Here is a 13,648-nt window from a genome sequence, read left to right as displayed (position 1 = left end):
TGACTATGAAAATTGTGGATTCACATTGAAGGCATTAAAACTATGAATTAACACATGTGGAATTATAGACATAACAAAAAAGTGTAAAACAACTGAAGATATGTCATATTCTAGGTTCTTCAAAGTAGCGCCTTTTGCTTTGATTACTGCTTTGCACACTCTTGGCATTCTCTTGATGAGCTTCAGGAGGTAGTTACCTGAAATGGTCTTCCAACAGTCTTGAAGGAGTTCCCAGGGATGCTTAGCACTTGTTGGCCCTTTTGCCTTCATTGGGTTCAGGTCTGGTGACTGTGGAGACCAGGTCATCTGGCACAGCACTCCATCACTCTCCTTCTTGGTCAGAAAGCCCTTACACAGCCTGGAGGTGTGTTTGGGGTCATTTTCCTGTTGATAAATAAATGATGGTCCAACTAAAAGCAAACCGGATGGAATAGCATGCCGCTGCAAGATGCTGTGGTAGCCATGCTGGTTCAGTATGCCTTCAATTTTGAATAAATCTCCAACAGTGTCACCAGCAAAGCACCCCCACACCATCATACCTCCTCCTCCACACCAGCACACATGTGAAGTGAAAACCATTTCAGGTGACTACCTCTTGAAGCTCAACAAGAGAATGCCAAGAGTGTGCAAAGCAGTAATCAAAGCAAAAGGTGGCTACTTTGAAGAACCTAGAATATGACATATTTTCACACTTTTTTGTTATGTATATAATTCCACATGTGTTAATTCATAGTTTTGATGCCTTCAATGTGAATCTACAATTTTCATAGTCATGAAAATAAAGAAAACTCTGAATGAGAAGGTGTGTCCAAACTTTTGGTCTGTACTGTATATATACATATATATATATATATATATATATATATATATATATATATCCAAATGATTCTCCTTAGTTATTATTTAGCAAACTATAAGATATACTTTAATTTCTCTGAAAGAAAACAAAGCTTCCTCCTAAACCGGAACTTCCATATCATTAATTCAGGATGCAGATCATTGAAAAATAGCCAGGAAATGTATCTGGCCTAAGCCATCCTATTTCATACTGTTCAAAAAAAGAACAGTTTTATCTCTCTTCTTTCTTTAAAGTGAAGACCACTAAGTATGTGGGTTCGATGACAACTAAGCTACTGAACATGACTTTCACAAGCAGCAGTAAAGTAAGGTCACCTTGCAGCGCGGAGTGGCTATAGTATTCCAGCAATTGGCAGAAAAATATGCAAAGTAATCTGAAGGAGAATACTGCTCAGCAAAAAATGGAGGAAGACATGGAGCAGGCAACGTGAATTGGGAAAAAGTGATCGAGCAGCAAGATTTTAATGAAGGTCAGACAATGCAACACTGTGTAGTCTCTTATTTGTATACTGTAGCTACTGCATGACTAAATACTGCATCAGCTTTCATATAGTATTACACCACACTGCAGATTTCATAGACACCTACATAAGAGACTATACCTCAAAGAGGTAAGTAATGTGCATGATAGAAGCACCACCAAAAATACAGAAAAAATTATGCACAAATAAACAGAGAATAGAAGAAAGTTAACAAAATCTTTATTAAAGTGTATTATTGATTAAAACACAATAGTACAAGTACATAATAAAAACAAGGCACCGAAAAAGACTGCAGATGGGTAGTTGAGGACTGGAACTAAGTATAGAGAGGTAATAAATATAAATATGAGGTCAAAGGGCAATAAGAGTAAATATCAGAAGTGAAGACGCACCAAATTGCTGCTGAACGCAAGCACGAGGGCAAGGAGAAAATAGACTAAGGGATCAGACCCAAGGACCGGAGGGAACAAGTATGCCAGACCTTACCTACCAACCCCAACGATCGTTTCACCACTAAATGGCTTCCTCAGGGGGTGTTTCTCCCCCTGAGGAAGCCATTTAGTGGTGAAACGATCGTTGGGGTTGGTAGGTAAGGTCTGGCATATATATATTTATACAGTACAGACCAAAAGTTTGGACACACCTTCTCATTCAGAGTTTTCTTTATTTTCATGACTGTGAAAATTGTAGATTCACACCGAAGGCATCAAAACTATGAATTAACACATGTGGAAAATGAAAGAAGCAATCTGATTGGTTGCTATGGGCAACTGCACCACTCTTCCTCTGCACAGGTTTTCATAAATCTCCCCCTGTAAATACACATGTAGGGATTGTCTGCTTTGGACAATGACTTTTTGTTGAAAGGGGCTCCCAAACAATGAGCTGATCCCAATGTGTCTCACTACCGGGACACTGGACATTGACAGATCCATCACAATGATATGACTGAACCAGAGACACCAATGCTGAATCAGATTAGTTAATATATCATATGATCATTGCGGACAAGCTTGGGCTAGACAGGGTTGCGGCCAAGCAGATGACCCCCATTGTATACATGGTTCAACTCTTCAGTCTTCTGTTGCAGACAGGATGCAGAAAAGTCTTTATCTCTTCCTAAATTTGACCTTTATCACAGATGCCATCAGGACATTACATACAGAATTTATTCAAAATGTACAGCATCTAGTTTGTCCTATACGTTGTATGTTTTCCTCTAACTTTATTACTTCCTGCTTTGTCTGGTAACTTTCCATTCGTTCAAGAAACATTTTACCCATAAGCACTTACAAGCCTTTAATAAGGGATAATATAATGGGTTTTTATTTGTTGCATTATAAAAAGCAGAAAACATATTTTATAAGACATAAAAACACGATTTTTTAATGGTTTAAACAGTAAAACTTTATTACAAGCCAAAAGATAAGCAATACAAATATGAATACACAAATACCTGAAACTTGGGTATGCTAAACAAGGTAAATCACATAACAGGTACAGTACAAGAATAATTAAAGAGTAGCAACCGCAAGAAAATTCAGTTATGACATTCAGTATGTGGTGGCCCAGTACGGGAGGTGTTACACCGTACCCTTGCTGCCCTGTCAGGCAGCCTCCTTCACTGTCCCCAGGGCCCCTGGAACCTGTTCCCCCCCCCCCCCTGTACATATGTTCTGCAGTGTATTTTATTATAAAATGTATTGTATCTTTAAGAGTGATGTCATGTGATTGTTACCATGAGGTACCAGTGACCCGGTGATCCCAAGTGTGACCTATGGGCTTCCTGCTAGTCTCCCCCATATAAGCCCTGGGTGGAGCTAGCTTCTTTCTTCTTGTTCTCTTGGAGCTTAGAGCTCTTGCTTCCTGCTGAGATCCAGTTCAGTCGTGCCTAGTATGTGTTTGCCCAGACTATTGAAGGCCTCAAAGTCCAGTCCTGCAGCCACCATCAATTCAAGTAAGATGAAGTCACATCTTTATGAGTCAAGTCAAGTCAGTCCCTGTCATCTGTCAAGTCAGCGTGGTCTGCATTCAATTGTCCAGTCCTACTATAAGACCCAGCAAGCCCTTGAGGTCTCTGCGTCACTGGTCACCTCCGTGGGCCCTGGCTGAACTGTATAGACTTTACCATCTGTCTACCCTCAGTAAAGCTACTGCTGTCCGTAACTTGGCGTCGGAGTCTTTATTGCCCCCGTGCCTAGCCTTCGGGTGGTTTTATGCTAAACCACGCCCTGGCATCACGAATACAAGGGGTTAATGACATCTGCCCCTAGGGTAACAACATCTGCCCTCATCACACCCCGCTACCAGAAGTAAAGAGACATAGGGGGAGGGATTTATCAAAACCTGTCCAGAGGAAAAGTTGATGAGTTGCCGATAGCAACCAATCAGATCGCTCCTTTTATTTTTAAGACGCCTTTTCAGAAATTAAAGATCTGATTGGTTGCTAGTAGGGTTGTCACCTTTCTTGGAAAAAAATACCGGCCATGCTAATTTGCATAATTTATTATATATTCGGAACATGACGCCATACACATATGCAAGGGGAAATGATGTTCTATTCTGACCCCTATAACTTTTTTATTTCTCCTTATATGGGCCTGTATGAGGGCTGATTTTTTGTGCCCCGATCTGTAGTTTTTAACTGCACCATTTCTGTTTTGATGGCACTTTTGCTTTTTTTTTAATTAAATTCGGGAATTGCAGCCTGTGGCTCTGCAGCTGCACTAAATGAAAACTACAGCTCCCAAAATGTTGGACTATGTAGTAGTATATAGTATAGGTCAGTGTTTTACAACCCAGGGTGCCTCCAGCTGTTGCAGAACTACAACTCACAGCATGCCCAGACAGCCAACGGCTGTCCGGGCATGCTGGGAGTTGTAGTTTTGCAACAGGTGGAGGTGCTCTTGTTGGGAAACACTGATATAGGTTATGGTGCAATATTCCGGGAGTTGGAGGATTGGTTGGATAAATACCGGCTTTTGCATTGCTGGTATTTTTAATATAAAAATACCAGCAGAGTGGCCAAAATACCGGCTGTGCTGGTAAAATACTAGGCAGGTGGCAACCCCAGTTGCTATGGGCAACTCAGCAACTTTTCCTCCAGACAGGTTTTGATAAATCTCCCTCATAGAGTGGTGAACATTTGGACAGTATGAAGAAGACATCTAAGGACTCCATACTCAAAATGCTCAACAGTGTGTTCCCGTATAGCAAGTTTTTCATGAAGCATAATGACATTGATCCAGTTAAAGGGGTTCTCCACCATAAGGTGATTTTAGTACATACCTGGCAGACAGTAATGGACATGCTTAGGAAGGATCTGCGCTTGTCTTGGGGCTAAATGGCTATGTTGTGAGATTACCATAACACTGTGGCTAGCTTTTTGTGAACTGGTATTTCCTGTTTGACTTTTCTTTTTTTTTTTTTTTTTACTACAAATCCCACAATTCCATTTTCCTCCCTCCCACACATCAGCCACCCCACCCATTGAAACGTAAATGAGCTGCATCCATTCAAAAGACCTGTGGTTTTCAATCAGGGTGCCTACAGCTGTTGCATTAGTTGCAGATTGATCGCTCTCCTTCCAAGCGATCCCTCCACCCATTGAAGCAGACAGGCTCCCTGTCATCAGCTGACTAGTGAGTCAGGTCTCGGCCGCATTGCAATCTGGGAAAAATCTGAGACAACAGTCATTTTGTATGCTGCTAAAAAATAAATATTGGGGTGAAAATCACAGAAGAATTGTGAGAAAACCGTCACACACAGGTACAGACACTATATTATGAACTGCACTAACTTTACAGCCCCTGTAGCATAGTCAAATAAAAATGATTCCTGGAATACCCCTTTAAGGACAGCAGAACAGGGCAGGTTTTCTCCACTGAGAAACAGATTAGATGAGAGCCACAAATAAAAAAATGAAGGGCAAGCTTGAAGGTATAGTAAGGCATTATAGATGGTTTCCGTTCAAATAGATGCCGCAACCAGGCAAATTCACCATGTGATACTTAGAACCAGATGACAAACAGCACCTAAAATATAGAGGAGTCACTGAAGAGTATATGGCATGGAGCTGAATTGGAGCAAAGTGGGTTCTATGGAGAATTTTCAAAGAAGTCTCTGCTAAAGAGATTTGCCAACTATTCATACTATTAATTGTACAACATTCCTGCTATTGGGGTAGAGGTCAAATAAAATGTCAGCCTCCCAGGCAACAATAAAAGGCAACTTAACCCCTGCCAGTGGGTGAGTTGAGATGACCATAAGGAATGGAGAGACCCCAGAATAATGTGCCATAGCCTCCAAAAAATTTGGGCAAAATATTATCATGAGAAGAGACTACCGACTTTAAATAAATGATCCTGAGAAGTTTCTGAAGGAAGGAAGAGTAGCATAGTAGGGAGACGTTTACGCATCCGAAAATCAGAGAGTTTAGTAACGTTATTGGAAGTTCAAAAAATCTAGATCTTTGGGCTTAGAATTTGTGTTTAGGGTCCCATCCGAAATGAAGCCACCTCTGCGTGGTGGATGGGGGGGGACACGTTTTGATCAAAAAGTGCACTAAGAGCCTCCGTTTTTTTCCAGCCTCCAAGTGTGCTGCTTCAATCTTCTTTTTTTGTATACTCTGTATTTGCCACAGCAGCGTGCACCCGTGTATTAGGTAGTTGTGCTGGCTATTTTTCTTTTTGCTTGTTTGTACAATTCAGGGGGAACGGCACCCTCTGTAGCCGTGCTCCCCTCCCCTTTCTCCCAGGTGGTGTTTTAAATTGATAATGGATCCAGCATGTCACCCAGTCAGAGGCTATATGCCCAACAGAGGTTTGTCTTAGGCATGTTAGGCTCAGAATTTGTGTTAGGGTCCCATTCGAAATGAGGCCACATCCACGTGGTGGATGGGGGACACGCATTTTGATCAAAAAGTGCGCTAAGAGCCTCCATGTTTTGACCAAGAGGGCTGCTGCAATCTTCTTTTTTTGTATACTCTGTATTTGCCACAGCAGCGTGCACCCGTGTATTAAGTAGTTGTGCTGGCTATTTTTCTTTTTGCTTGTTTGCACACTGTTTCTGAAAGGTTCATCAAGGCTTCTCTCGCTTCTCACCTATAAAGCTCAGGGCAACTGTCCCTTATGTAAATTCCAGTGTATCTAATGCTGTATGTCTATAGTGCTACCGTGTGATCTCCCCCTTGTTAGCCAGCCCCCTGCTGGATGAGAGATCCATACATTTCTCTGCATAGACTTATATGCAGAGGAAGCAAATGAGTTTGTGCAACCCCAATTCAGTCCCGGTTCTGCCTATAGGCAAAATAGGCAGCCGCTTGGAGCCCCCTCTTGATGTGAGCGCCGCTCTGCCTTCTGCAAGTAAGTTTGTAGCCAGCCAGTATCCATGGCACCTGCTGCTCATCGGAAGCACCCGCCCATCCAGCACCACAGTCACAAACCCTTCCCCCCCTGGTACCATAATAATTTGCATTCTTCAGCCTGCTGAAGGTGTGCAGTGCCACCTCTGAGGCCAGACAGGCAGGTCCTGAAATTGCACACGCCTCTATACAACCACCCCATGAGGAGGAGGTTTGCTACAGCATATCACCCCAGTAGTAAGGTGGAGTGTGTCAAAGGGCGAAGTCAATGGACGGGGTCAAGTGGCGGCAAAATAAGTTTTCGCCTAGGGTGGCAAAAATCCTTGCACCAGCCCTGACCCCATTGATAAGACAATACATTGCCATTACATATGCTCTAAATCATCTAGTTGCTGGTTAACAGTAAGGAGAAAGAGACTTGTAAGTGATATTAAAGGGGAACTCTGGTGGAAACAAGTATAAAACAAATGGTTTCAAATCAACTGGTGTCTGAAAGTTAAACAGATTTGTAAATTACTTCTATTAAAACATTTTAATCCTTCCAGTACTTATTAGCTGCTGTATAAAACAGAGAAATTTGTGAATTTCTTTTCTGTCTGACAACAGTGCTCTCTGCTGACACCCCTGTCTGTGTCAGGAACTGTCCAGATTAGAATCATTTCCCCATAGAAAACCTCTCCTGCTCTAGACAGTTCCTGACACGGGGACAGAGGTGTCAGTAGAGAGCACTGTTGTCAGACAGAAAATAACTACACACATTTCTCTGTAGTATATCTGTAGTATACAGCAGCTAATAAGTACTAGAAGGGTTAAGATTTTGTAATTGAAGTGATTTACAAATCTGTTTAACTTTCTTGCACCAGTTGATTTGAAAAATTTTTTTTTTCCACCGGAGTTCCCCTTTAAGGAAGAGATGCTGAATAACTGTATAAGTAGCACAAGGAGGGAGGCTGTCAGAGATGGAGAGGGTGCAACCCACACCTTGCTGCACTATGGAGAAGAGCTATATTGGGGACCAAGGATGAGACCGAAGCCATGCTAGGGACCAGTAAAGATATGGGAAGCTTTGTGAGAACCAGAAATGTGATGGGGAGCTATGTTGGAGATGAAGAAATTGAGAAAACAAGTAGAATGAGATGAGGAGCTATGCTAGGGACCACAAACAAGATGGTAAGTCTTTCTGTGAACTAGGATGAGATGGGTGTCATGCTGGGATCTTGGGATAAGAGAGGATCGATTTTAGCACCATGATTAAAGGGGTACTCCACTCCCCAGCATTCAGAACATTTAGTTCCGAACGCTGGGAGCAGGCTTAGGGGGTCGCCACGCAGTGGCGACCCCAGAAGCCTTCTCCCAGTGTTCGGAACTAAATGTTCAGAACACTGGGGAGCGGAGTACCCCTTTAAGATGAGGAGCTATGCTGTGAACTAGCAATGAGATGGAGACTTCTGCTGGGGACTAGGAATAAGACATCATAAATTGCAAAGGAATCTGTGAGCTACAATCTGTGTTCCAAACTGGGGAGACTGTTTGTTGGGTGTTGGTGCAAGGAGACACATGGTGCCTGTCTTTCATATATAGCTGTCTGTGCTTCCATTGTGAGAAAGGTGCTTTTTGGGTGGGGGAGTCATATGAAATGTTTGAACGTCGCCTGTGTAAGGTTTGCATCCATTTTTTTGTGGTGTCTTAATAAAGTCTTGTCTGCTATTCATCAAATGAGTCATATTTACATACTAAAACGTAACATCAACAACAAGAATTCTTCTGTTTGTATATTCACACAATCGAGTATTTTATTGCTAATCATTCAGCTGCTTCAGCTAATAATAATAATAAAAATGATCATAACGCTCCCTGGTTTACATGCAAATCTGACTGTATATCTGCTCTGTAAATTGGACCTAAATTAGCTTCCCATAGATATCACAAATATGTGGATCCTGCGATCCTAAGACAAAATCTAGCCAGACATAGCTCTTTATCTGATTTTAACCTCTTCAGGATGCCGAGCGTATGCATACGCCCTGCATCCCGAGTCCTTAAGGACGTAGGGCGTATGCATACGCCCGTGGGAATTCCGGTCCCCGCCGCTAGTCGGTTGGGGACCGGACCAGGATGCCTGCTGAAATCATTCACCAGGCATCCCGGCACATCACCGAGGGGGGTCCTGAGACACCCCCCCATGTCGGCGATCGCAGAAAATCGCATGTCAATTCAGACATGCGATTTTCTGCTATTCCGGGCTGATCGGGTCTCTGCTGACCCGATCACCCGGAAAATGGGGATGATCGGAGATGTCAGTGACAGCCCCGATCATCCTGAGGGATAGGAGCAAGGTCGCAGTGCTGCGATCTCCTCCTATCCCCTGCCATTGGTCAGAACTGATTCTGACCAATGGCAGCGCAGGACAGGACAGTGGGTTGCCATGGCAACCCCCCATTCTGCCCACCCCTGGATGTCGGGCAGAACGGGGGGAGAAGATGGAGACCGGTACCTTACCTGAAGATGGCGTGGGGACCGAAGATCATCGTGGAGACTGCAGAGATCCCGGCTCAGGTAGGGAAACGACGGTGGGGGGGAGTGGAAGTGAAAGTAAAGTGATCTTTACTGTGGCAACCACTAGGAAGGCAGAACTGCAACTCCCAGCATGCCCAGACAGCCAAAGGCTGTCTGGGCATGCTGGGAGTTGTAGTTTTGCAACATCTGGACAGTCACAGTTTGGAGACCACTGTTACAGTGGTGCCCAAACGGTAGCCCTCCAGATGTTGCCAAACTACAACTCTCAGCATGCCTAGACTGCCCAGGCATGCTGGGAGTTGTAGTTCTGTAACATCTGTCCCTTCAGATTTTGCAATTTTCATGAAATTTTTGAAAATTGCTGCTATACTTTGAAGCCTTCTAATTTAAAAAAAAAGTAAAAATATGTCCATTTTATGATGCCAACATAAAGTGGACATATTGTATTTGTGAATAAAAATAAAATGTATTTGGAATATCCATTTTCCTTACAAGCAGAGAGCTTCAAAGTTAGAAAAATGCAAAATTTTCAAAAATTTTATGAAATGTTGGGATTTTTCACCAAAAAAGGATGCAAGTAACGACGAAAATTTACCACCAAAATAAAGTAGAATATGTCACAAAAAAACTATCTCAGAATCTGAATATTCGGTAAAAGCGTTTTAGAGTTATTAATGCGTAAAGTGGTCAGAATGGCGAAAAAGGGCTCAGTCCTTAAGGGGTTAAGGGAGAAATGCACACGACAGGTTACATCTATCTGATCTTATTGTTAAAAAGCACCAGTGACCAGAGACATCTAGCTGTCATTATTTTTTTTTGCTCCTGCTCAATTGAATAAATATGGCTATGGGCATTAGTTTTTAACAAAACCTTAATTTTGTTACCTAATATTTCCTCCTAGCTGGACCTTCAAAAATAGTGCCTTTGATAATTCAGCTGAAGAACAGATAACCTTCCTGTAATCTGTAGTGAAAGATAATATGGAGTAATAGATTGTATTAAAGGGGTACTCCGGTGCTCCAGCATTCTGAACATTTTGTTCAGAATGCTCGGAGTTGGAGGCCGTGATCGTGAGGCCATGGCCATGAGCCGGAGGCCGTGACCTGATGACGTCACCTCACGCTCCCCTCCATTAATGTCTATGGGAGGGGGCGTGTCAGCCGACACACCCCTCCCATTGACATGAATGGAGGGGGCATGGTGTGACATCAAGAGGGTCGTGGCCGCAGGAACCCAGCGTTTGTTAAGAACACCAGGGGCAGTGGGCCCCAGCAGCGGGACCCCCATGATCAGACATCTTATCACCTCTCCTTTGGAGAGGGGATAAGATGTCTAGCAGCGGAGTACCCCTGTAATAGCAAATGTCCCATCATAAATTGCAAATCCCAAAAATACTATCGGACTCTTTTTGTAGATTGGCTCTGCTTGTACAGTCCATAACTCTTACTGTCTAAATGAAATGGGATTCAAGGCAATCCATTATGCATCGTCATCTGTAATGAAATATTGCATGAACCCTTATTAGACATAACGAGACATAATAGACATAATGGCTCGTTAAAAACGTGTGAAAGCTACTGTCAGTCTGGTTTACATTGATTGACAAGTAAAAGATGGTCTGACCTTATACCCTCTGCAAACTAACTGTCAGTGTTAGGATTCAGTCTCATGACCTGTACCGGCAAAGGGTCAGTGACTAGAAGTAGAGATTGGGAGGGAAGACTCTGAGACCTTGGAAAGTGAGTGCAGTCAGAGAACCATGCCTACATGTGTTTGTCTAATACCATCTTTATTCATTGCTATGTATATGTTGAAAGAAAGAGTCTGTGTTCCATACAACACTTTTTTTTTACGTTCTATTAGACTGGTTTAGGGGATGTCTACTACTCAGAAACCTTCAATGATCCACTATTACCAATAACATCAAGCAGCATTGTAGGACTGCCTTAAATGGGAACTCTACTGGAGCCACAAAGTTAAACAGATTTGTAAATCTTAATCCTTCCAGTACTTATCAGCTGCTGTATGATCCACAGGAAGTTCTTTACTTATTGAATTTCCTTTCTGCCTGACCACAGTGCTCTCTGCTGACACCTCTGTCCATTTTAGGAACTGTCCAAAGTAGGAGCAAATCCCCATAGAAAACCTATCCTGCTTCCAGTGAAACATGCAGCAGCTGATAAGTACTGGAAGGATTAAGATTTTTAAATAGAAGTCATTTACAAATCTGTTTAACTTTCTGGCACCAGTTGATTTAAATATATATATATATATATATATATATATATATATATATATATATATATATATATATATATATATATATATGTTTTCCAGTGGAGTACCCCTATAATTCATTAAATTCAGCTTTTTCTTTTCATTATAGCATTTAGACATATGGGACAGATTTTTAATAGAAATAAATTTGTGCAAAACTCCAGCTCCCAAAAATATAAAAATCAAAACTGTATTTCCACATGATTTAAATGAAAAAAATCCAAGGTGAGTGAATTAAAAGCAAAGCAGAAACTGCGATGCATTTCGAACTGTCCGGTTCTTAGTCATGTGCCATCACCTTGGATTTTTTCATTTATATCATGTGGAAATTCATTTTGGACTTTTATATTTTTAGTAATATATTTCTGTAATGGATGTCAACGAATAAACCTTTTTTTGACCATCCTTCAATCAATTGTGTTTATATTACTTTATTTTATATTGTGTCATATGCTGTATTAAATTAGGCCTACGTTATGTCAAATTTGGGTCACATTTATTTTCTGGATTGTTACTTTATGTCAAAAAGAATTAGTATAATGTCACATGTAATGCAATGAATTCATTAACCCCTTAAGGACACATGACGTACTGGAACGTCATGTGTCCACTCCCGATCTATAACGCGGGGCTACGGCGGGACCCGTGGCTAATAGCGCGCGGCATTGATCGCTGTGCCGCGTGCTATTAACCCTTTAGACGCGGTGTTCAAAGTTGAACGCCGCGTCTAAAGTGAAACTGAAAGCATGCCGGTTAGCTCAGTGGGCTGTTTGGGATAGCCGTGGCGAAATCGCGGCATCCCGAACAGCTTACAGGACAGCGGGAGGGCCCCTACCTGCCTCCTCGCTGTCCGATCGCCGAATGACTGCTCAGTGCCTGAGATCCAGGCATGAGCAGTGAAGCGGCAGAATCATCGATCACTGGTTTCCTATGAGAAACCAGTAATCAATGATGAAGATCAGTGTGTGCAGTGCTATAGGTTCCTATGGGAGCTATAACACTGCAAAAAAAAAAGTGAATAAAGATCATTTAACCCCTCCCCTATTAAAAGTTTGAATCACCCCCCTTTTCCCATTAAAAAAAAAACACAGTGTAAATAAACATAAAAATAAACATATATGGTATCGCCGCGTGCGGAAATGTCAGAATTATAAAAATATATCATTAATTAGACCGCTCGGTCAATGGCGTGCACGCAAAAAAATTCCAAATTGCAAAATAGTGCATTTTTGGTCACTTTTTATGTCATGAAAAAATGAATAAAAAATGATCAATAAGTCCTATCAATGCAAAAATGGTACCATTAAAAACTTCAGATCAGGGCGCAAAAAATGAGCCCTCATACCGCCCCATACACGGAAAAATTAAAAAGTTATAGGGGTCAGAAATGACAATTTTAAACGTATTCATTTTCCTGCATGAAGTTATGATTTTTTCCAGAAGTACGACAAAATCAAACCTATATAAGTAGGGTATCATTTTAATTGTATGGACCTACAGAATAAAGATGAGGTGTCATTTTTACTGGAAAATGTACTACGTAGAAACGGAAGCCCCCAAAAGTTACAAAATGGCGTTTTTTTTTTTTTTTCAATTTTGTCTTACAATGATTTTTTTTTTCCATTTCACCGTAGATTTTTGGGCACAATGGCTGACGTCATTACAAAGTAGAATTGGTGGCGCAAAAAATAAGCCATAATATGGATTTTTAGGTGCAAAAATTTAAAGAGTTATGATTTTTTAAAGGCAAGGAGCAAAAAACGAAAATGCAAAAACGGAAAAAACCCCGGGCCTTAAGGGGTTAAAGTCATGAAAAGATCACGATTGGTGTATGCTCCCGGAAAAAAACAATTGCTGAGGCCCCCTCCCAAGCAACAATGTCAAACAATTAATTCTTTTTCCATTGTGCCATTACCTGATCCTTCTTTTGAATTAGAACGTGTCTCCTAAACAAGGAGTGTGAGGGGCCTAAGTGGGCGAAAGTGGCTTCTTGGTACTCTGCTTAGTTTTAGATCCAAATAGAAATATCATCAAACAAGATTAAGATTAGATACACATTCTTATATGTTCTTGCCAATTCCAGTGAATAGAGAAATCAGTTAAGTACTCTTTTGATGGGTTCCAAAGGAAGTTTTATATGCCAGGAAAAAAT

The sequence above is a fragment of the Hyla sarda genome, chromosome 3, assembly GCF_029499605.1.
Source record: "Hyla sarda isolate aHylSar1 chromosome 3, aHylSar1.hap1, whole genome shotgun sequence".
NCBI classification, from domain to species: domain Eukaryota; kingdom Metazoa; phylum Chordata; class Amphibia; order Anura; family Hylidae; genus Hyla; species Hyla sarda.
This window is presented reverse-complemented; position numbering follows the sequence as displayed.